Genomic DNA, 24276 nt, shown 5'->3' on the forward strand with positions numbered 1-24276 from the left:
GTGTTTCCTGTGATGGGTAATTGCATTACCTGAAAAGAAAACATATTTTATTAATTCACCCTTGGGTTTATGAAACTTCTCATTCTAATATATAATAATTTTAGAAAATTGTATCAAGTATTGAATTCTTTTGATTTGTGTGTGTGTGCTTGCATTGAAAAGATTGTGAGTTCTTCATGAATAATCTCATTGCCTCCCAGGTGAAGTCTTTGTTAAGATTATAGAAATGAATAACTTTTGTAAACATACAGGCAGGAGAGCTGCTGTGTACACTTTCTTGTTCCAGATTACTAAGAGTTTGACACAGTACATCACATACATAGTAGCAATAAATCCTGAAAAGGAGGTAGAAGTTTGGTGTAAAGTCTATAAGTGAAAAGCTATAAAATTTTCATTTTAGTGTTTTGGAAATGGGGAATCATGAAAACTGAGACTATGGGTGAATTGGTGAACAGGAATATGAAAGGGAATCTTGGATATTATTCTAGTAAAGATCTTTGTTTGTCTTGGATGAAATGGCTTGCAGTTAAGTAAGGGGGTGGAAGGCAGACACAAGAACCCAAGTTGTATTAATAGACTGCTGATAATGATTGCATAAGGAGCAAAAGAACATTGGTGATGGGAATCTAAGGAATGGATATAAGAGGTACTTAGAAGTAGTCGTAATGCATGCTTCCTAAGTCCAGTAACTTTACAACAGCTAATAATGCATACTTTAAAATAATTGATTGCTGTATGCCCAATATAGTAGCCATTGTTTTGTACATATTCCTTTTCATATGATAACAGCCTGTGTGGTTGGTAAAATATCCACTTTGCAGCTGAGGATGCAATCTCAGAGACTAGTGTTAGTAGTTGTAGTAACAAGGATAATATTAACTAAAACCTATTCAACACTTGGTGTGTGCTAAATGATTTTGCAAACGTTTGATATTTTAAGCCTTAGTGCAAACTTAAAGGTAGTTACTGCTATCATTCTATACCTATTTTTATACATTAGGAAATAAAAGCATAAAAAGTTAAGGATTCTGCTTAGGACCAAGCGTTAATAAAGGGGAGGACCAAGGTTAGATCAGATTATACTTGTTAATTTTTTTCTCTCTCCAAATTCTTAACACATGCTCTGTTTCACTATGTTAAAATAAACAATGTTGAACTAGTAATCTTTTTTCTGAGATGACTGTAATGATTATAATCACATTAATACTACTGTAATATTTCAGAGGCAGGTTTATATGGAGCAGTTTAATCAGTTCATACACACACACACAACATAATAGCATACTGGCACCCCCAAATGTTAAGAAAAATGTGGTACTGCTTTCATTGGACAGCCCTTTTATCTTGGCCTCTCTCTTATCCCCAGATATTTCCTCTTTTATCTCCTTACAAAATATGGGCTCACAGACTCTTCTGAAAAATATCTAAAGTGATTATCTCAGTGGTTAAGTGTTTTTGTTTGAGAATTAGAAAAACCAAATTAGTTCCTGGTCCTTCTCTCTTCCCTTTCCTAACCTGGGTACATTATTTTAACACATTATATTCTGTTTCTTTATCTGTGATCTGAGAATGATATCCAGCTCACAGGCTGTTATAAGAATTATTTGAGGTGACGTATATGACACGCTCATCATGGTGTTTGGAATACACATAGCCCTTCTATTAATTTCATCGTTGTGTGTACAACTAGGAGATAGAAAGTATTGACAGCTTGAGTAATGATATGACTTAACTATGCAGTGAGCTCAGGAAGAATCATTACCAATTTTACCCTCAAGGAATCCCCCCAAACTCATATTATTCATAATAGTTGATCCCTGGAAAGGTTCTCTATGCTTGTGCTGGAACTAACAGCTGATGATTTATGTCATTTAATATTCATGAATGTCTTCCGTGTGTGTAAAAGGTAGTCTAATTTGTTCTCATTTATGGTCAGTCTTCCTTATTAAAGGAGATATCTAATGCCAAAAGTTTGGTGCCTAGTATCAGGGAGCTGGGTCCTACAATTTGCTTGATTTCTATGAGTCTCAAATTTTTCAACCATCAAGTTAGGTTAAGGATAACTATAAACCATCTCTTCAATAATTGGGATAAGGATGAAATACTTTATTACTGTATCTGAAAAGTGCTGAGAAATAATGAGTACAATACATGGTAAGTAAAAATCTTTAATAAGCAGCAGCACTGTTTAAAAACTTACCTTAGTTTCTGAGATGGTCTTAATGACGTTTTGGGGTGTTCAGAAACAATCTTATTTCCAGACTGACTGCTTCTTGTAATAAGTAATTCTCAGTATAAAATATATGTAACATCTCAGATGCCACATATAGGAAGATATTATTCAGGTAATTCACTATGAAATGAGCAACTGTATACACTGAAAATGTTCATTGTTTTTTGTATGTCAAGTATACATCAATAAAATGTTAAAAAAGGAAGTGATCTTATAAGACTAAATCTTTACATCTATCCTTAAACTTCAAAATTTCTTCACATAAATCCTGTTAAAATATGTTTTCTAGTTTTGACTTTAGAGTGGGTTCTCTTGAAATGCTATGGAGGAGGGACCTTAAATAAAGGACTCTGGTTCTTCAGGGTGAGGCAGAGTGCAGAGGTCAAATGGCAGTCTATCCATGACGAAGCTTGCCCTAGAGAGGTGAATGACAACAAAAATAATTTTTGCCTTCTCCTTGCTACATTTATTTAAAGAGGTTTCCATAAGGTTCAGGGACCTTGTCTCATAGCTGCTGTTTTCTCTCCCAGGAATTAATTATCTCTTTTGAGGAAAAGGCTTTGTCTTACACGCAGGTTTTCTGGTGAGACATGTTTGAGAATTACTCATTCTTGAATGGGGAAATTATTTCCTACACTTGGAACCTAAGCATGTGGGAATCCCCTTTCCCTATCTGGACTGTTAGGAAAATTGAATGTGATGTGAATATCAAGGTGGCAAATCTCTAGTATATGGAAATGTGATGTAGTTTCCCCATTGACTTGTATCACAAAAAGAGCTTCTATTTTCCTATCAATATTAAAACTTTTCTGGAAAACCTCTATTGAATGCTTGAAAGGTAGATCAGCAAGGGCATAAAATTAATGGTGGACATTTATCTATTTCTGGGTCAGAAACTCAGATCACAATTACCTCTGGGATTCATGAGTGGTCATTATGAAATACTAGGCAGCATTAAAAATGTGGTGAAATATCTGAAACATAAGAAGAAATTACCCAGCAAGGGAAGGGGGTGTGGGATGAATTGGGAGGTTGGGACTGACATTACTGGTGTGTGTGCCTGTGTGTGCATGCACCCCATTATATCCGACTCTTTGCAACATCATAAACTGCAGCCTGCCAGTCCCCTCTGTCCATGGAATTTTCCAGGCAAGAATAATGGTGTGGGGTGCCGTTTCCTACTCCAGGGGATCTTCCCAGCCCAAGGCTCAAATCTATGTTTGGCACCTCCTGCATTGGCAGGCAGGTCCTTTACCACTAGCCCCACATAACTAGCATGAAACCCCGCTATACAGCTTGGGGGGCCCTACTCCATGCTCTGTGATGACCCAATAGGGAAGAAACCCGAAAAGAGGGGTATATGTCTACGTGTATCTTGTTCACTTTGTTGTAAAAACAGCACAACGCAGGAAAGCAGCTATTTGTTGTTATCCAGCCGCCAGGAAGTGTCTGACTCTTTGCGACCCCATGGACTGCAGTACGCCAGCCCTCCCTGTCCCTCCCATCTCTCAGAAAATAAGACATTATTTTCAGAAAATAATGTAATAATAAATAATAAATGTATTTATTAATAAATACATAATAAATTTATTTAAACAAATAAGTAAGTAAATAAGATAGTGTTTCTGTATCTCCATTATTTGGTAGTGTTGCTCTCCTTTTAGTCCTTATATAAGGATATGTAGACACCAATTAATATAGTTTTAATTTTTATCTCCATGATCATTAATGGAGGGAATCATTAATTCCTTTTTTTATGGGCTTTTTGTATTAATATATCTTATTTTGTGAAGTTTCTTTTCAAGTTCTTTGTAAATGCTAAAAATAGGAGCTCTGGGTTTTTTATTGCTGAGTTGTAATTGTTCTTTATATACTGTAGACACAGATCCTTAGTCACATATATATAACATATAGGCAAAATTTTCTCCAAATCTGTGGCTTGCATTTTCACTTTTAAGAATGGTATCATCTGACGAGTCAGAATTTTACAATTTTGACAAAGTTTAACTTTTCATTTATCTTATGGTTCAGGCTTATTGTGTCATACCAAAGAGACATTAGTTTACCCCAAGGTCACATTAGAATTTTTATTATTTTCATTACCTTTGATGCATTGACCTCTCATTCATTATGTGTTAATTTTTGTGTATGGTGTGAAGTAAGGGTGAGGTTTATTTTATTCCTTCTAGGTGTCCAAGTGATTCAACATAGTTTGTTGAAACTATGTTCAACATAGTTTGTTGAAAAGTGCTTGTTTTCCCTATTGAATTACTTTGATATCTATTACAAATTTATATATTTGGTCCTGTATCTGTACATTCTCTTGCATTTTACAGGTCTGCATGTTTATTCTTGTGCCAGTGCAGCACACTCTTAATTTCTGTAGCTTTATATAAGTTTGATATTAAGTAATTACTTCAATCCATTTTTTGCAAGTGATTTGTTTTACTAGATTCTTTTAAATCTCTATATCTTTATACATATTTTACAATAATCTTGTCAGTTTCTCCAAAAATTCTGTTGAAATTTTGATTGGAATTTCGTGAAATTTTTAGCATTGGTATGGTAAAAATAATGAGTTTCTAATCTATGATATATCTCAATGATTTGTGCATTTAATTTCTCTCAACAATGTTTTTTTGGCCTTCATAAACAGGTGTTGAATATTTCAAAGGTTAATCCTCATATTTCATTTTTAAAAACAGTTTGGATATTGTATTGTAGATGATATGATAAAGGCAGAAATCAGCAAACTGTCTTCCAAAGTGGTTGCTGCATTTCCGTTAGCAGTATATGAGTTGCTGTTGCTTTACATCTTCAGGAAACAGGTAATGGTTATAATAACAATGATAATATTCGCTAAAACTGAACACATAGTGTATTTAGTCTTTGTGCAGACAGTTGGTATTTAATCCTCAGCAAATCTACTAACTGGTTATTGCTATCATTTTTATACTTATTTTATACATTAGGAAATAGAAGCTTGGAGAAGTTAAGAATTCTGTCCAAGACCAAGCAGCTAATAAAGAGCAAGGCCAAGCTAGGTCTTAGGTTATTCTTATTTAAATACCCCCCCCCCCCAATTCTTAACCTAAACCCAATATTGTTATGTTATGATAAATAATGTTGAACTAGTAATCTCCTTTTGAAATGATCATAATAATTCTACTTAATACCACTTCAGAGACAAGCTTTATTGAAAAAAATTCATCAGCTCACACACACACACACGTTTACACACACAGACACAATAACATTGAGTTCCCAAGTGGTAAGTAAAATTGGCCTGGTACTTTTAGATGTTCAATGAATACTGTTAAAAAAAGAATTGAGGTTCTGATTATAGCTTCAAGATTATCCACGTCACATAGATGAATTCTAACCCTTCTCATCCTCTGATCACAGGGATAGTAGAAAAAAGGTAGAACCATTTAATTGCCATTTTGGGAAAGCCTACTAAAATAAATCACTTTTCCCTTGAGGAAATAAACAGCGCTGGTTAATGCACTTGGAAAAAACTCATCTATGTTGTGAGAACTAAAGGAGCTGAGAAGGCAAGGCTGTGAGGATTTCTTGGGGAGCAAATTACAAACGCAGTGCTTCTCCCCAACACCCTCTGTGGCTACACTGGGGTTCTAGTGAAGTGAGTGGAGAGCAAGAGGAGTCCCACAGACCAGAACATACAGCTCCGCTCTGAGCATAGGTGCTCTGAATGAAAGCTTGGAAGAATTGTCTTTGGAAGATTTCTCATGCAGGGAACATTTACTCAACTGCTATCTTGATAACTGGATTTGCTTTTCCACCTTAAAGAAAGAAACTCTGCTGTGTTCTTAAGGTCCTGTGGTAGTCACTGGTCTTCAGAGAAACAGAACCAGTGGAATAAACTCATGCACATGCATACACACATATATGATTTAGTATAAGAAAATGGCTCATGTGATTATGAAGTCTAACACATTGCAAGACTGGCAACTGGCAAGCTAGAGACCCAGGAGACCTGATGGTACAATTCCCATATGAATGCTGGCAGGGTGAGACTCAAGAAGAGCTAATGTTTCAGTTCAAATCTGAAGGCAGGGAAAAATCTCAATGTCTCAACTCAAAGGAAGTCAGACAAACAAAGAATTTGATCTTTATTAGTCTTCTTGTTTTATTTAGGCACTTGATGAGATCCACCCACATTAGAGAGGAAGGATAACCTGCTTTACTCAATCTACTGATTCAGTTCAGTTCAGTTCAGCCGCTCAGTCGTGTCTGACTCTTTGTGACCCATGAACTACAGCATGCTAGGCCTCCCTGTCCATCACCAACTCCCGGAGTTTACTCAAACTCATGTCCATCGAGCCAGTGATGCCATCCAGCCATCTCATCCTCTGCCATCTCCTCCTGCCGCCGCTCTTTCCCAGCATCAGGATCTTTACCAGTGAGTCAGTTCTTTGCATCAGGTGACCAAAGTACTGGAGTTTCAGCTTCAGCATCAGTCCTTCCAATGAATATTCAGGATTGATTTCCTGTAGGATTGACTAGTTTGCTCTCCTTGCAGTCCTAGAGACTCTCAACACCACAGTTCAAAAGAATCAATTCTTCAGCTCTCAGCTTTCTTTATGGTCCAAGTCTCACATCCATACATGATTACTGGAAAAACCATAGCTTTGACTGGATGGACTTTTTTGGCAAAGTAATGTCTCTGATTTTTAATATGCTGTCTAGGTTTGTCATAGCTTTTCTTCCAAGGAGCAACCATCTTTTAATTTCATGGCTGCAATCACCATCTGCAGTGATTTTGGAGTCCAAGAAAATAAAGTCTCTCACTGTTCCCATTGTTTCCCCATCTATTCGCCATGAAGTGATGGGACTGGATGCCATGATCTTAGTTTTCTGAATGATGAGCTTTAAGCTAACTTTTTCACTCTCCTCTTTCACTTTCATTTAGTTCTTCGCTTTCTGCCATAAGGGTGGTGTCATCTTCATATCTGAAGTTATTGATATTTCTCCTGACATTCTTGATCCCAGCTTGTGCTTCATCCAGCCCAGAGTTTCTCATGATGTACTCTGCATATAAGTTAAATAAGCAAGGATGATATACAGCCTTGACATACTCCTTTCCCTATTTGGAACCAGTGTGTTGTTCCATGTCCAGTTCTAACTGTTGCTTCCTGACCTGCATACAGATTTTCAAGAGGCAGGTCAGGCGGTCTGGTATCCCCATCTCTTTCAGAATTTTCCAGTTTGTGGTGATCCACAGAGTCCAAGGCTTTGGCATAGTCCATAAAGCAGAAGTAGATGTTTTTCTGGAACTCTCTTGCTTTTTCGATAATCCAACCAATGTTGGCAATTTGATCTCTGGTTCCTCTGCCTTTTCTAAATCCAGGTGGAACATTTGGAAGTTCACAGTTCATGTACTGTTGAAGCCTGGCTTGGAGAATTTTGAGCATTACTTTGCTAGCATGTGAGATGAGTGCCATTATGTGGTAGTTTGAACTCCCATTTATCACCACCTGATTACTAGACCCATGAATCACAGCTATGGTATAAACAGACTGTACATTTGATGCTGATTGAGGGCACATTGGTGTTCTGGAAACCCTAGCTGTAGCTCTCTAAGGTGTTGTCACCTATCTGGGCATAAAAATGTCTTCAAAAGGCCATCCCACAATTTTATTAATCCAGTTGTTTCTAGAATGCTGTCAAGTTTTTCTTTGCTGTTTATAACTTGCAAATAATTCTTGAATTCTAACCTCCCATGCTATCAATGGGCAGGGTTTCCTAAATGTAGATCCTAAAATGGAAATTTTATGGAAGTGATTTATAAGAAGAGATTGAGTGAAGTGACTATGGTAGGGGAGGAAAGGGTGTGGTCTAAACTAGAGTCTGGTTTCAGCCTGTAGTCATGGGACTACTGAACTGGTTCTATCTTGAGGCAAGAGGATCAGCTGGTGTTGTAATTTTCTGTTCTTTTTTGAGAGTTTTTCAGTCAATCCTAAGCTCTGAGAACACAGGGCTCTTATCTGTTTTTATTCACCACTGAACCTTCAACTATCAATGTTTTCTGATACTTTGTGTTCAAAATTATTTAATGATTAATGAATCAGAAAGAATGAATGGAGAATATCCTGAAATTGCTTTGTGTATAGATGAGATATTTTTAAAAAGCAGTTTTTATTTAATTTTTTCTTTTTATATAGTTTTTATTGATATGCAATTCACATGCAATGCACCCATTTTAAGTACACAGTTTGACAAATTTTAACAAGTGAATACATCCATTATACCACCGATTACACAGTATAAGAACATATCTATTAACTTTGTAGTTCATTCTCAACCCACTGATGCACCAAGTAATCACTGATTTACTTTCTGTCACCTACAGATTAGCTTTGCCTTTCTAGAGCTTTATATAAATGTAATAATTCAGTATATTATCTTTTGCATCTGACTTCATATTATTCAGTATAACATTTTTTAAAGAGATCCACGTTATTGTTTGTAATTGGTTCATTTTTATGTGGAGTAATATTCTATAGTATGAATGTGCTATAATTGATTTACCTATTTACCTGTTAATGTGTATTCATGTTATTTCCAGTTGTTCACTGTTAAGAGTAAAAGCTGAAAAGCAGTTTTAATAATAAAATGTTACTGAAAATTAAACTGACAGCCAGAGAAATGTAAATAGCTTTTATGTATAGGATAATTAAATCTTGCTGAGATGTGGAGAACATCAAGATAAACTATTTGCTCAAATGCTGATAGTCTTAGTTCTGATTTTTTCCTCATCCTCTTAGTTTAAAGAAAAAAATAAAAACACACGATTTTCCTAAAATTTTTTACTAGAATTTTTCTTAGATTTTCAATAAGATAGGAAAGAGTTCTCTAGACTTCAGTACTTTTTCCCCTGCATTTTATTGACATTTTACTTTACTTTATGCTTTTATTTATTCATTCAGTATTCACTGTGGCCAGAAATTGTGCTACCTTATAGAAAATATATTATATGGCAGTCAAGTGATTTATGGGGTATGACTGCAAATATTTAATAAATAGAAATTTATTGAACCTGTCTGATATTAAGATTTTTTTTTATTTGAGTCACCACCTTCTCTGATATTTTTTAGCCTAAGATGAGAGCATGAGCAATACTAAATATTCAGAAGTCCACAAGGAAATTAGGAATATGATGCAATCTTTACTACGTTGCTTCAGAAGTTCAATGGCCCATTAGTTTTGGAGCTTTAAAATGGTTACACTCATGTTATAGGAAACATGTTACTATCAACTATGACATATCAAAACGATCAGAGTATTAACAAAAATTTACTGAATTTAGTTAATGAACTACTACGTACAATCTGTCAATCACAGCTCCTGGCTCAGTAAATACTAGCTAGCAATTAGCATACCTTTTTATGATCATTGCTTTGCAGTTAAGGTTATGGTCTGAGAAATCAGTCAAATTCTGATTATTGATTTTTTTAAAGAATTAGTTATTTTCTTTGAAGGCTAATTACTGTACAATATTGTGGTGTTTTTTGCTACATCAACATGAATCAGCCATGGATGCACATATGTCCCCCCATGCTGAACCCCCTCCCACCTCCCTCCCCACCCCACCCCTCTGGGTTGTCCCAGAGCACTGGCTTTGTGTGCCCTGCTTCATGCATCGAACTTGCACTGGTCATCTATTTTACATATGGTAATATGCATGTTTCAATGCTATTCTCTCAAATCGTTCCACCTTTGCCTTCTCCCACATAGTCCAGAAGTCTGTTCTTTACATCTGTGTCTCTTTTGCTGTCTTGAATATAGGGTCGTTGTTACCATCGTTCTATATTTCAACACACACACACACACACACACACATATATATATACATGCACTAATATATTGTATTGGTGTTTCTCTTTCTGACATACTTCCCTTTGTAGAAGAAGGGAAGTTTCATCCTCCTCATTGGAACTGATTCAAATGTGTTCTTTTCTATAGCTGAGTAATATTCCATTGTGTATATGTACCACAACTTCCTTATCCATTCATCTGCCAGTGGACATCTAGGTTGCTTCCGTGTCCTAGCTATTGGAGACAGTGCTACAATGAACTTTGGGGTACCTGTGTCTCTTTCAATTCTGGTTTCCTTGGTGTGTATGATTACTGACTTATTAATATATCTGTTTTGATACCTTCCTCTTTCTGTCAATTTCTTCTCTTGGGATAGCAGCAATGCCTATCTCTTTAGATTGTTACAGAGATTACTGCTTAATACCAATCAATTAATATTTACCATTTCTGCCTTTTATTAGAAGGAAAGTCTGTGAACCCATATTTGTGGTTGATGCTACTAAAATTAAACCCCAATCTGGGTATAATTTTCTAACTATGGAAAGAGTGATGTTGGGTTAACTTTTTCCTCTTTTCTTGCAGCTTTTCTCCTCCCCTCAATGTAGAATCTACAATTTTTAACAGTTTATTTTTTTACCCCTTAATCGGTACTTGCTTAGCTCATCCAAAGTGTCCTTTTGACATTTATGTCAATTGAATCAATATTGGGTTCCAGGTGTATTCATTTGTCAGCTGGAATAACTTTCCTACTGCATAAATTTCCTAATGGCATTTCTCAAGGTATAGATTAAGGGATTTAACATGGGTGCTATGATAGTATATAATACAGCAACTGCTTTATCAATAGGTAACGTAGCTGCAGGTCTCATGTACACAAATGTGCAAGGTGCAAAGAATAAGACAACCACTGTGATGTGGGAGACACAGGTGGAGAGGGCTATGCATCTTGCAGCGAAACTGAAGTTTCTTAGAGACCAAAGGATGGCCAAACAGGAGACTAGCAAAAGAAGGAAGTTTGACAGACAGACTAAACCACTGTTGGCAGCAGCAGAGTCCTAAAGTGTGGGTATCAGGGCAGACAAGACTGAGCAAAGGGTTCAGGTCACACATAAAGTGATCTATGACATTAGGGCCACAGGAGGGTAATTGGAAGATGAAAAGGATCTGTATGAATCCATGAAGAAAGCCTCCCACCCATGCCACTCCTACTAGCAGCCCACACACTCACCAGTTCATGTTGGTTGTATAGTGCAAGGGCTTGCAGATGGCCACATAGCAGTCAGAAGCCATCACAATGAGCAGGATTATCTCAGCATCTCCAAAGAAATGTTCCCCAAAGATATGAGTCATACACCCATTGAATAGGATAATCTTCTTTTCATAGAGTGAGTCTACAATCAATTTGGGGGGTACCTACAGAAGAGTAGCAGGCATCAGCAAAGGAGAGATGGGCCAGGAAAGAGCACATAGGGGACCCCAGGATGGGCTTGCCTTGATGGATATCATGAGCCCATTAGCTATCATAGTTCTAAGTTCAGTTCAGCTCAGTTCAGTTGCTCAGCCATGTCCAACTCTTTGCAACCCCATGGATTGCAGCACACTAGGCCTCCCTGTCCTTCACCAACTCCTGGAGTTTATTCAAACTCATGTCCATTGAGTCGGTGATGCCATCCAACCATATCATCCTCTGTCGTCCCCTTCTCCTCCCGCCTTCAATCTTTCCCAGCATCGGGGTCTTTTCAAACAGGTCAGTTCTTCATATCAGATGACCAAAGTATTGGGAGTTTAGGCTTCAACATCAGTCCTTTCAATGAATATTCAGGACTGATTTCCTTTAGTGTGACTGGTTGGATCTCCTTGCAGCTCAAGAGACTCTCAAAAGTCTTCTCCAGCACCACAGTTCAAAGCATCAATTCTTCTGTGTTCAGCTTTCTTTATAGTCCAACTCTCACAATCCATACATGACTATTGGAAAAACCATAGCCTTGAGTAGATGGACATTTGTTTGCAAAGTAATGTCTCTGCTTTTTAATATGCTGTCTAGTTTGGTCATGAATTTTCTTCCAAGGAGTAAGTGTCTTTTAATTTCATGGCTGCAGTCAACATCTGCAGTGATTGAGCCCCCCAAAATAAAGTCTGTCACTGTTCCCATTGGTTCCACATCTATTTGTAATGAAATGATGGGACCAGATGCCATGATTTTCGTTTTTTGAATGTTGAGTCTTAAGCCAGCTTTTTCACTGTCCTCTTTCACTTTCATCAAGAGGCTCTTTAGTTCCTCTTCACTTTCTGCCATAAGGGTGGTGTCATCTGCATATCTGAGGTTATTGATATTTCTTCTGGCAATCTTGATTCCAGCTTGTGCTTCATCCAGTCCGGTATTTTGCATGATGTGATGTATTCTGCATATAAGTTAAATAAGCAGGGTGACAATATATAACCTTGACATACTCCTTTCCCAATTTGGAACCAGCCCCTTGTTCTATGTCCAGTTGTAACTGTTGCCTCATGACCTGCATACAGATTTCTCAGGATGCAGGTGAGGTGCTCTGGTATTCCTATCACTTGAAGAATTTTCCAGTTTGTTGTGATTCACAAAGTCAAAGGTTTTAGCATAGTCAAAGAAGCCGAAATAGATGTTCTTCCGGAACTCTCTTGCTTTTTCGATGATCCAGCGGTTGTTGGCAATTTGATCTCTGTTTTTTCTGCCTTTTCTAAATCCAGCTTGAACATCTGGAAGTTCTCAGTTCACATACTGTTGAAGCTTAGCTTGGAGAATTTTGAGCATTACTTTGCTAGCATGTGAGATGAGTGCAATTGTGTGGTAGCTTGAACATTCTTTGGCATTGCCTTTTGTTGGGATTGGAATGAAATCTGACATTTTCCAGTCCTGTGGCCACTGCTGAGTTTTCCAAATTTTCTGGCAACTTATATCCTTGTTTGGCATCTTATATCCTTTTTTTTCTCAGTTATAAAATTATAATATTAATATCCATTTAATAGATCATTATGATAATTGATAGAGGAAATATGTACTACACAAAAGAACTTCCAATTGTTTTTGTGACTGTATACACTATGGGATAGGAAGAATTAACAGTTGGAGCAGCAATACAGAGAACCATTTAATCATGCAATAAGCTCCAGAATCATCATCACCAATTTTACTCTCAAAGAAGCAAGAGAGACCCATTTTATCCATAACGGTTTTTCCCAGATAGAGTCCTCATATTTGTGCTTGATGGAAAGACTGATGATTTATGTCATTAATGCTTGTAATTTCCCATTTTGTGTATGTGAAGTATATTTAAATTTTTCTTTAATTGTCGTTGATAGTTTTATTACTAAAGGAGGTGTCTATGGCAAAGCATTGTTCTTGGTATCAGAGAAGTGAGCTCTTACAGTTTGCTTCAATTCCTTAAGCCTCAAAATTGTCAACTTTCAAGTTAAGTGGATGATATTATTTTTTGGAAAATTAGAATGAAGATGGGATATTTTATTATTAATATTTTATCTGAAAAGTGTTGAAAATATGAGCACTATATATGGAAAGTGACAATCTATAATAAGCATCATCACTATGTTAAACTTACCTTAGCTCTGTTAAATGATCTTAGTGATGTTTGGGGAGAAACTTCTCATATTCAAAAAACAATCTCATATTCAAAATGACCAATTCTTATTTTAAGTAACTTTCAGTATGAAAAATGTCACACTTGGTAAGAGCTTAATCATATAGCTAGCTGTCAAATGAAGAGTTGTTAACAAAATTTTTACATTGAACATGTGCACTTGTTTTGGGTAAATTGATTACATCTCAAAAAACCTGTTAATAAAGAAAGCCTTAGAAATCTAAATCTTTCCACCTAGTATAAAGTCTCAAGAATTCTTCACAGAAAACCTATTTGTAACCTCTATTCTTGTTTGAATTTAGAATGGGTTCACTTGCAGCACAAAAGAGAAATTATCTTAAATAAAGGTCTCTGATTCCACAGGGCAAGAGGCAGAGAGTGAGGAGGAAGTATATTCAAATGGTTCGCTCTGCTCATGATGAATCTTACTTTAGAGAAGTGAATTACAAGACCGACCATTTCCACCTTGTCCTTTATTACTATTTAAAGAGGTTTCCACGGAGTCCAGGGACCTTGTCTTGCAGCTGCTGTTTCTCTCCCAGGAGTTAATCATCCCTGTTTAATGGAAAGACTTTGTCCTGGAGCAGATATTCTGGAGAAACATGTTTGCTAATCATACATTCTTGAATGGGCAATTAAGTTCTCTATACTTGGAAACTTAGCATGTGGGAGTCCTCTTTACATGAACCCAGATTGTTAAGAAAACTGAATATCATATGAATAATAAGGTGGCATAATTCCAGTGTGTGGACCTGTGATGTAGTTTCACCATTGAATCAAGTCATGGAAGAGTTCCTATTTTCTTATTAGGAATGTAGTCTGCTAATATCTTAAAGTGCAAGAGAAAGAACCAATCGGGTGAAGATGTGTTATTCACGAATGGCTTCTTCCAAGTATTTGCTTATAGGATAAATTTTTTAAAAAATAGTTAATTAAGATAATTAATTCCTGGGAGGATAAAACCTTAGATGGAAAGATTTATCCTTTGATATTCTCATAATCCTCTCTAAATATTAAGGCTGAGGAAGAAGCTGTTTTCTCATTTTAAGAACAGAATAAGAGGAGCTTATTAATTATCAGAAATATTTGTGTTTCTTGTTCTGTAGCCATAGACTAGGAGCTCAATATCAGAAGATTTCTCTTAGTTCATAAGACTTTGGGCTTCAAATTCAACATAGTATTTCCTTTTCCTTTGACTTGACTTTCCAAGGCATTGGAGTTTTGAAATGCTTACTGAATCTATTTGAATAAATTTGTGTCATCTTGACATTCTCTGCATCCTGTTGAACTGTCCAATCAGTGGGAACTTGAGAAATATACATGCTATGATGTTGCATGCATTGGTTATTTCTTATTCCTGAATACCTTGGGCATTCTCCTTAACTATGTAGGCAACCACAGGAGGTGAATTAGAATTGCTGATTTATAAAGCAATTTTCACATTTCCATGTTCTTCAAGGGTTTGCAATTAAAATCATTAAAGCTTTATTTTCTGACAATTTATGGGAGGTTACTTTTTATATGGTTTAGGATATTTTACAGAAATATTTGTTCTCCTCACTGTATATTAACTCAGATGGTAAAAGGATCTGCCTGCCAATGCAGGAGACCTGGGTGTGATTCCTAGGTTGGGAAGATGCCCTGGAGAAGGGAATGGCTACCCACTCCACTATTCTTGCCAGGAGAATTCCATGGACAGAGAAGCCCAGTGGGTTATAGTTCACAGGGTCGCAAAGAGTCAGATACAACTGAGTGACTAATTCACACACACACACACACACACACACATGCACACACACCATTTTCCTGTTTTAAAGTTGATGTATAGTTGATTTATGACATCCTGTTAATTTCTGATGTAAGCAAAGTGATTCAGTTATATCATATTATTTTCCATTATGATTTATTACAGGATATTAAATATAGTTCCCTGTGCAATACAGTAGGACCTTGTTTTCATCTATTTTATATATAGTAGTTTGTATCTTCTAATATCATTGTATCTGTTTTTATGTTTGTATCATACTGCTTGATTACTATAGCTTTGTAGTAAAGTTTGAAATCAGGAGTGTGTTACTTCCACTTTGCTCTTTCTCAAGACTGCTCTGGCTATTCAGGGTATTTATATTTTCATATAAATTTTATAACTTTTTGTTCTAGTTCTGTTAAAAATAGCATTGGTATTTTGGCAGAGATTTCTTTGAAACTGTAGATTGCCTTGAATAATATTGTGATTTTAATAATATTAACCTTCCAATTCATGAACATGATATATTTTTCCAAGTGTTTGTATGGTCTTCAATTTCTTTCATCAGTTTATTATAGCTTATCAAGTCCAGATCTTTACCTCCTTAATTAGATTTATTCCTCAGTATTATATTCTTTATCATGTGATTGTAAATTGGATTGCTCTCTTAATTTCTATTTCTGATTGTTGCTAGTGTGTTGAAGAAATGCAACAGATTTCTGTATATTAATTTTGTATTCTGAAACTTTACAAATTCAATGATGAGCTCTAGTAGCTTTTCAAAGATTTTCTATATATTTTGTGTTTTCAGCTTCAGTGACAGTTTTACTTCTTCCTTTCTAATTTGGATTTCTTTTATTTCTTTTATCTGATTTCTATGGCTAGAACTTCCAACAAATAATAAATGTGACAAGAATGAACATCCTTGTCTCTTTTCCTTACCTTAGAGGAAATGCTTTCTGAGTATACACAGTATATAACATTATACACTGAGTATAATGTTAACTGTGAGATTATCATGAATGGCCTTTATTACATTGAGATATGTTTCTTCTCTGCCTACTTTCTGAAGAGTTTTTGTCACAAATGGGTGAAGAGTTTTGTCAAAAGCTTTCTTTGCCTATACTAAGGTGATTAAATAATTTTTATTCCTCAATTTGTTAACATGTTATATCACATTGATTGCTTTATTGATATAGAACTTTCCTTATATCTCTGGGATAAATCCTATTTGATCATGGTGTATGATCCTTTCAACTTATATTGAATTTAGTTGCTAATATTTTGTTGAAGAATTTTCCATCTAGGTTCATCAGTATATGGGACTATAATTTTCTCTTCTTTTGTGATATATTTGTCTTGTTTTTGGTGATGCAGGCCTCACAGAATGAGTTCAGAACCATCCCTTTCTGTGTAAATTTTTTGAAATAGTTTCAGAAAGACAGGTGTTAACTCTTCATTAAATGTTTGGTAGAACTTACCTGTGAAGAAATCTGGTCCTTGACTTTTTTCCCCCAAAATTTAAACTGTGTGTTAGTTGCTCAGTCATGTCTAACTCTTTGTGACCCTATGAACTGTAGACTTCCAGGCTCCTCTGTCCGTGGAATTCTCCAGGCAAGAATACTGGAGTGGGTTGCCATTTTCTCCTCCAGGGGATCTTCCCAACTCGGTAATCAAACCCATCTCCTGTCCTGCAGGCAGATTCTTTACCATCTGCCACAGTAGCTTTATTTTTTTCTAAATTATGGATTTAATTTAATTACTTTTAATTTATATGATCATATTTCCTGTTTTTACTGGTTCAGTCTTGTAGGATTGTGTATGTCTAGGAATTTATCCATTTCTTCTAAGGTGTTTATTTTATTGGTGTATAATTGTTGATAGTAATCACTTATGGTCTTTTTTGCTTTCTGTGAGGTTATTTGTAACTTCTCATTTAAAATTTTTTTGTTTTTATTGATTTGGGCCTTGATGAGTCTAGCTAAAGTTTTGTCAATTTTGCTTATTTTTTCAAAGAATCAGGTCTTAGTTTCATTTTTTAAAAAAATTTTTAGTCTCTTTTTCCATATATTTCTACTCTGATCTTTATGATTTCTTTCCTTCCACTAACTTCGGGATTAGTCTATTTTCTTTTTCTATTTCTTTTAGGTGAATAGTTAGATTGTTATCTGAGATTTCTCCTCTTTCCTGCTGTAGGCTTCTATTGCTCTAAACTTCCCTCTTAGAACTGCTTCTGCTACATCCTGTAGATACCTGGAGGAGGGCGTGGTACCCTGCTCCAGTCTTCTTGCCTGGAGAATCCCCATGAGCAGAGGATGATAGGCTATGGTCCACAGGGTCACACAGAGTCAGACATGACTGAAGTGACTTAGCATGCATGCATAGATTCTAGGTCATTTAATTTTTGTCTTAATTTGTCTTCAAGCATTTTAAAATTTCTTCTTTCAGTGATTCATTTGTTGTTTAGTGCAGTTTTCCCCCCCCCTATAGTTGACTTCTAGTTTCATAGTGCTGTGGCCAGAAAAATTTCTTGACATGATTATACTATTATTACTATTTTCCCCAGTTCTCCATCCACTGCATAGCCATACATTTAAATATAACAGCTGTATCAATTTGTATAACATGTGACTTAAACCCTCTCCGCTAGGCTTCAGAGTATTTGCTAAAAATATGTGTTGCACTGTCCTGAAGATAATACCTGTGAACAAAATTTGAAAAAATCTGTTTGCCTAGGTAGATTTCTTTTATTGAATGACCAATAGAATCCCCCAAAATCTAAAATAGTCAGCAAGAAGGCATAAGATGATATCTTTCTATATTTCTACACCAGAAGTGTTGGTAGGATTTTAACCTCCATTTGTTCTCCAACTCTAGATATCACACTGATAGAAAATATATCAAGTCACAAGGATCCTATAGATAGCATTAGTCTTGCTGTGTTTATAGTACAAGTGAGACGTTGACTCAGAATCTTACCCAATTCTGGTGACCTTAGTTAGTGAGGAAATGTTTTCAGAGGTATGCAACCTTGATGAAACCCCATGGAGTTGTTCACATAGTGTTAACTATCTTTTATGTCTCGGTTCATGATATCCAATGGCTTATATGAGAGTTGTTTTCTCACCCAAATTTCCAACCAGGAATGAAAACTGTTACTACATTAGTTTAAAGTTCACAGAAAAGAACCAATCAGGTGAAGATGTATTGTTTGTGGACAAATTCTCCCCAATATCTGTTTCTAAGGCAAGTGTTAGGGAAAAAAAATGAGATAATTAATTCCTAGGGGGACAAAGCCTTAGATATTAATAGAAAAATCAGTCCTTTAATATTCTCAGTATCATCTTTAAATACTAAGATTCAAGAAGAGGCTATTCTCTTATTTTAAGAGCAGAATAAGAGGAGTTTATTAAGTAATGAAATATTTGTATTTCTTGTTGTGGAATCATGAATATAAGTGCTAAAGATCCAAAGATTCTCCTTAGTACCTAGGAAGTTTGGGTTTCAAATTTATCATAGCATTTTATTGTCCTTTGATGTGAATTTCCAAGGCACTGGAGCTTTGCAAATGTGTGCTGAATCCGTTTGAATAAATCTGTGCTGTCTTGACATTCTCTGCTTCCTGTAGAATTGTCCAGTCAGTGGGAAAACTTGAGAAACATCCATTACATGACATGATGCTTGAGCAGCTACAAATAATGATTGTTTCTTATTCCTGAATACATTGATCATTCTTATTAAGGACAGAGGCCACCATGGTAAGTTAACTAGCACTGTTGATTTTTAATCTGGTTTTTACATTTCCATTTTATTCTAAGGGGGTTAGAGTTAAAATCATTAAAGTTTTCCTTCCTGATATTGATGGTTTTAGATGTTTTAGGATATTTTGCAGAAATATTTATTTTTCTCACTGTTTATGGGTTTGACTATAATTAATAAGGAATAGGTTTATGAGTTATGGATTCCCATGGAGAATCCATGGGAGAGAGAAGGACAGCACTTGGATTCTGTTTTTTGAAGAAAAAGCTCAGTTCAAAAACCAAGATCCAAAGAGAAAATGAATTAAAATATGTCATTAAAAATGTACCCTCTGCTGTGATTGGGAGTCTTTAAGCTCCAAGCTCAAAGGCTATTTTATTCTAATTATATTCAAACTTGGTGGATCTTGTTAGATCTTATTTTTGTTTCAGTGAATGTGGTCCCAGTAGCATGATTGAATTTCTGTTCCCCTGAACTGGACTTCCCTGGTGGCTCAGTGGTAAAGAATCCACTTGACAAAGAAAGAGATGCAAGAGATGCAGGTTTGATCCCTGGGTTGGGAAGATCTTCTGAAGTAGGAAATGGCAGCCCACTCCAGTGTTCTTGCCTGGAAAATTCAATGGACAGAGGAGCCTGGTGTGCTGCAGTCCATGGGGTCACAAAGAATTGGACATGGCTGAACACACACACACACATAACCTTAGACTTATACATCTTTTTCTTATAGAGTCAAAACAGGTATTGCTAAATATTAGAGATGAAAGCTAATTCTTGTTGTCACCTTATGGTGATTTTTTTTTTCCCCTTGTATACAGTCACCTTAAGGTGTCTGAACAGAGTAAAATATGGTGTTGTGGGGAAAAAAAGTACTGTTTAGGGCTTTAGAAGACTTGGATTCTTGTGTTCTACTGATCAGTTAGCTGTGTTTCTCTCTGGGTCTCAGTTTCCTCATCTTTAAAGAGGATCATGACATTTGGTCCCATCACGTCATTACAAATAGATGGGGAACCAATGGAAACAGTGACAGATTTTATTTTCTTGGGCTCCAAATCACTGAAGATGGTGACTATAGCCATGAAATTAAAAGATGCTTGCTCCTTGGAAGAAAAACTATGACCAACCTAGACAGCATATTAAAAAGTAGAGACACTACTTTGCTAACAAAGGTCCGTCTAGTCAAGCTATAGTTTTTCCAGTAGTTATGTATGGATGTGAGAATTGGAACATATCGCAGCACTGTTTACAATAGCCAGGACATGGAAGCAACCTAGATGTCCATTGGCAGACAAATGGATAAGAAAGCTGTGGTACATATACACAATGGAATATTACTCAGCTATTAAAAAGAATACATTTGAATCAGCTCTAATTTGGTGGATGAAACTGGAGCATATTATACAGAGCAAAGTAAGTCAGAAAGAAAAACACAACAGTATATTAACTCATATATATGGAATTTAGACAGATGGTAACGATGGCCCTATATGCAAGATAGCAAAAGAGACACAGATGTAAAGAACAGACTTTTGACTCTGGGAGAAGGCGAGGGTGGGATGATTTGAGAGAATAGCATCGAAACATGTATATTATCACATGTGAAATGGATCACCAGGAAAGTTCGATGCATGAGACAGGGTGCTCAGGATTGGTGTACTGGGATGACCCTGAGGGATGGGATGGGGAGGGAGTTGGGAGGGAGGGTCAGGATGGGGAACACATGTACACCCATGGCTGATTCATGTGAATGTATGGCAAAAACCACCATAATATTGTAAAGTAATCAGCCTCCAATTAAAATTAAAAAAAAAAAAAAGAAAAGAAAAGAAACAGCCAGAGACAATATGTAACTGAATAAGCATGGCTGTGGTCCAGTAAAAATTTATTTTTGATTGAAAAAAAATAATATGCATGAAGCCCCCCAAAAAAGAGAGTTGGAACATAAAGAAAGCTGGGTGCAGAAGAACTGATGCTTTTGAACTGTGGTGTTGGAGAAGACTCTTAAGAGTGCCTTGGACAGCAAGGAGATCAAACCAGTCCATCCTAAAGGAAATAAGTCCTGAATATTCATTGGATGATTTGATGCTGAAGCTGAAACTCCAATACTTTGACCACCTGATGCAAAGAACTGACTCATTTGAAAAGACGCTGATGCTGGCAAAGATTGAAGGCAGGAGGAGAAAGGGACAACAGTGGATTAGATAGTTGGATGGAATCACTGACTCGATGGACATGAATTTGAGCAAGCTGCAGAGTTGGTGATGGACAGGGAGGCCTGGTGCACTGCATGCAGTCCATGGGGTCTTAAAGAGTCAGACATGACTGAGCGACTGAACTGAACCAAACTGATGAGATGATAAAATGCAAAGTACTGGGAGATTTTTTGTACACAAAATTTTAGGTCTTGTCCAATCGACCCTGGATCCCATTGACATCTTTCACTGTATTTCGTAGGTTAGCAAAAGAACTGCCATGGATTTCATGTGGTCACCAGTGGCCATGTCTAAACTCCGGCATTGCTGATTCCCAGAAGTAAGCTGGATTCCTCCTGGAGAGGCACTCGGTGGTGAAGAGCTAGAGACAGGCGTACTGGATTTGAATGCAGTCTTCTCTGTTAGGTTTTTCATCATCATTACTTTGGGTAAGTCATTTATCTTCTTGTAACCACAGTTTCTTTTCCTTTAAAATACAGACAACAGTACACCAACCTCACAAGGATCATTTTGAAGACCACGTAGATGTAAAGTATAGCATAATGCCTAGTACATTGTGAAACTCAGCAAAACTAACAGTTATTATACGAATGCCATGGTGTAAAAAATAAATCTCTGCATTCTATAAAGATTAAGAAAAAGTAGACTTATAGTTAAAGTGTATTAACCAATGTTTGAGTATATTGAATTTAAGCAAGTAACAAAGATTTCCCTGCTTAAGAAGTAGTTTGTCTGCTGAAGTTCTTACCTCTCAATTGCAGTCTGGGTGCCATTTTATGGAAGGTCAAGATTATTTTGCTGTCCATAACTTTTGTCCATTTCTCATTTTTCCAAAATTATGAGTATTAGAGAATACGAGTGAAAATAGGAACAGAATTGGTCTTTGAACTAAGACACACACACAAAAAAAACCCTGAAAATTATCCTGTGTTTGGGTCTGTCAATTAACAGAGGACATCAAAAATGTGCACTGAGTTTGACATAGGCCAGGTTGTTTTGTTTGTGAGTTGTTTATTGTGTTGTGTGGGATAAAAGGAGCTGATATAAATTGTAAAAGAGAACTGTTTTAAAACTAACTGCTTCAAAGTTTGCAAAAAGCTGAGGTAATAAGTGAAATAATGAGAACGAATGAGTTAAGTTCAGGATTTTCTGTCTGATTTTGATCATGAAATCCAACCTTTGGTGCAGACCATTGGGAAAGCATAAAAATATACCAGTTGGTTCTTGGTTCTCCCAGGTGTCATCTTCTCTAGAGAAGAGTTGGCAATTAGAAGTGCACACAGAATTTCTTCTCAAGTGTTCTTGTCCCTGGAAGGATTCTCTGATGCCCTGGGCTATCCAGAAGAGAGCCCACTACCCTGGGGCTTGGAACTCTAAAGCTATCTTCTCAATGAAGACTTTGTGGGATCATTTGGAAGAGTTCCCTGATGCAGAGAATCTGGGGCTTCCCTGGTGGCTCAAATTGTAAAGCATCTGCCTGCGATGCGGGAGTCCTGGGTTTAATCCTTGGGTCTGGAAGATCCCATGGAGAAGGGAATGGCAACCCACTCCAGTACTCTTGCCAGGAAAATTCCATGGACAGAGGAACCTGGTAGGCTACAGTCCATGGGATCACAAAGAGTCGGACAAGACTGAGTAAATTCATTGGAAGAGTTACCTCATTATGTACATTGCCCACTTGTAACATAGACAATTCATTTTACCCTTCATTGCCTTTTTGCTTTAAAAATAGATAAATATAAAGAGAATAATGAAATCTTAGTTATTGTAAAATGCAAAGATTAATAATGACAATACTTAGTTGTATGCATGTTGTCAAGTTACTTCAGGCATGTCCGGCTCTTTGTGACCCTATGGACTGTTGCCCACCAGGCTGTTATGTCCATGGGATTCTCCAGACAAGCATTCTGGAGTGGGTTGCCATGCCCTTCTCCAGGGGATCTTCCCAACCCAGGGATCAAACCTGGGTCTTGATGTCTTTTACGTCTTCTGCATTGGCATGCAGGTTCTTTACCACTAGTGCCATCTGGGAAGCCCACTTAGTTATATATATTACCTTAACTATATATATATTACTATATGTATTACCTTAACTATATATATATTACTATATGTATTACCTTATTGACTTGACTAATACATGTATTCCTCATCAAGCAAATTGAAATAGACTTTGCATTAAAGTGATCTGGTTGATGACTGAGACTAGGCTTATTACCTGTTAGTATTAATGACATATGTTAAAACTAGTGATCAATAATTTTTAGATGGTAGACTGAAGACAGTATCTAGGATGACTAAAAGTGGTCCATGGGGCAGCTCGGGCAGACTTACCCCTGCCCTGATCCTCTAAAGCTATTAGAGTCAGCGAGGCCCTCATTCTACGTTCATTTAGTGAGCTGATAGCAACAACTTTATGAGCACATTAAAGCAATCTCCTCAAATATTAATATATTCAGATCATATATTTTGGGGTCCCACAATGTGCCACTACACAACTTCCTATGTTTCTTTTCCCATACATATACCATTTAATTAAAAAAATTCATTGTTTCAACCTAAGGCCTCCAAGGGAAAAAAAATAACATGTAAGTTATATTTATTTTCCAATTAAAATTAGTAATGCAAGCTCCAGAATTTTGAAAACTATTAAAAAATGTAAAAAAAATCTAAGAGAGTCAATTAAGAGAAATTTTGGTGCATGGGTTCCTAGACAGTTTGGGGAAAAGAAGGAATCATTTGTGATATTGTCAGAGTACTGTTAAAAGGTAGTATTTTGTAGTAATTCATTCTTTTATATTCCCTTTTTCTTTCTTTCTTTCTTAAAGGTAAAGTGTTCCTTGCTAGAGTTTTTTA

The 24276-nt window shown here is 36.4% G+C and overlaps 1 pseudogene; it reads right to left on the reverse strand.

The window, feature by feature from the left end:
* Positions 1–10818: 10818 nt before the first annotated feature.
* Positions 10819–23800, reverse strand: LOC133062462 (olfactory receptor 4C46-like; annotated as a pseudogene).
* Between the last annotated feature and the right edge of the window lie 476 nt (positions 23801–24276).

This window comes from Dama dama, chromosome 1, assembly GCF_033118175.1.
Source record: "Dama dama isolate Ldn47 chromosome 1, ASM3311817v1, whole genome shotgun sequence".
Taxonomy (NCBI): Eukaryota; Metazoa; Chordata; class Mammalia; order Artiodactyla; family Cervidae; genus Dama; species Dama dama.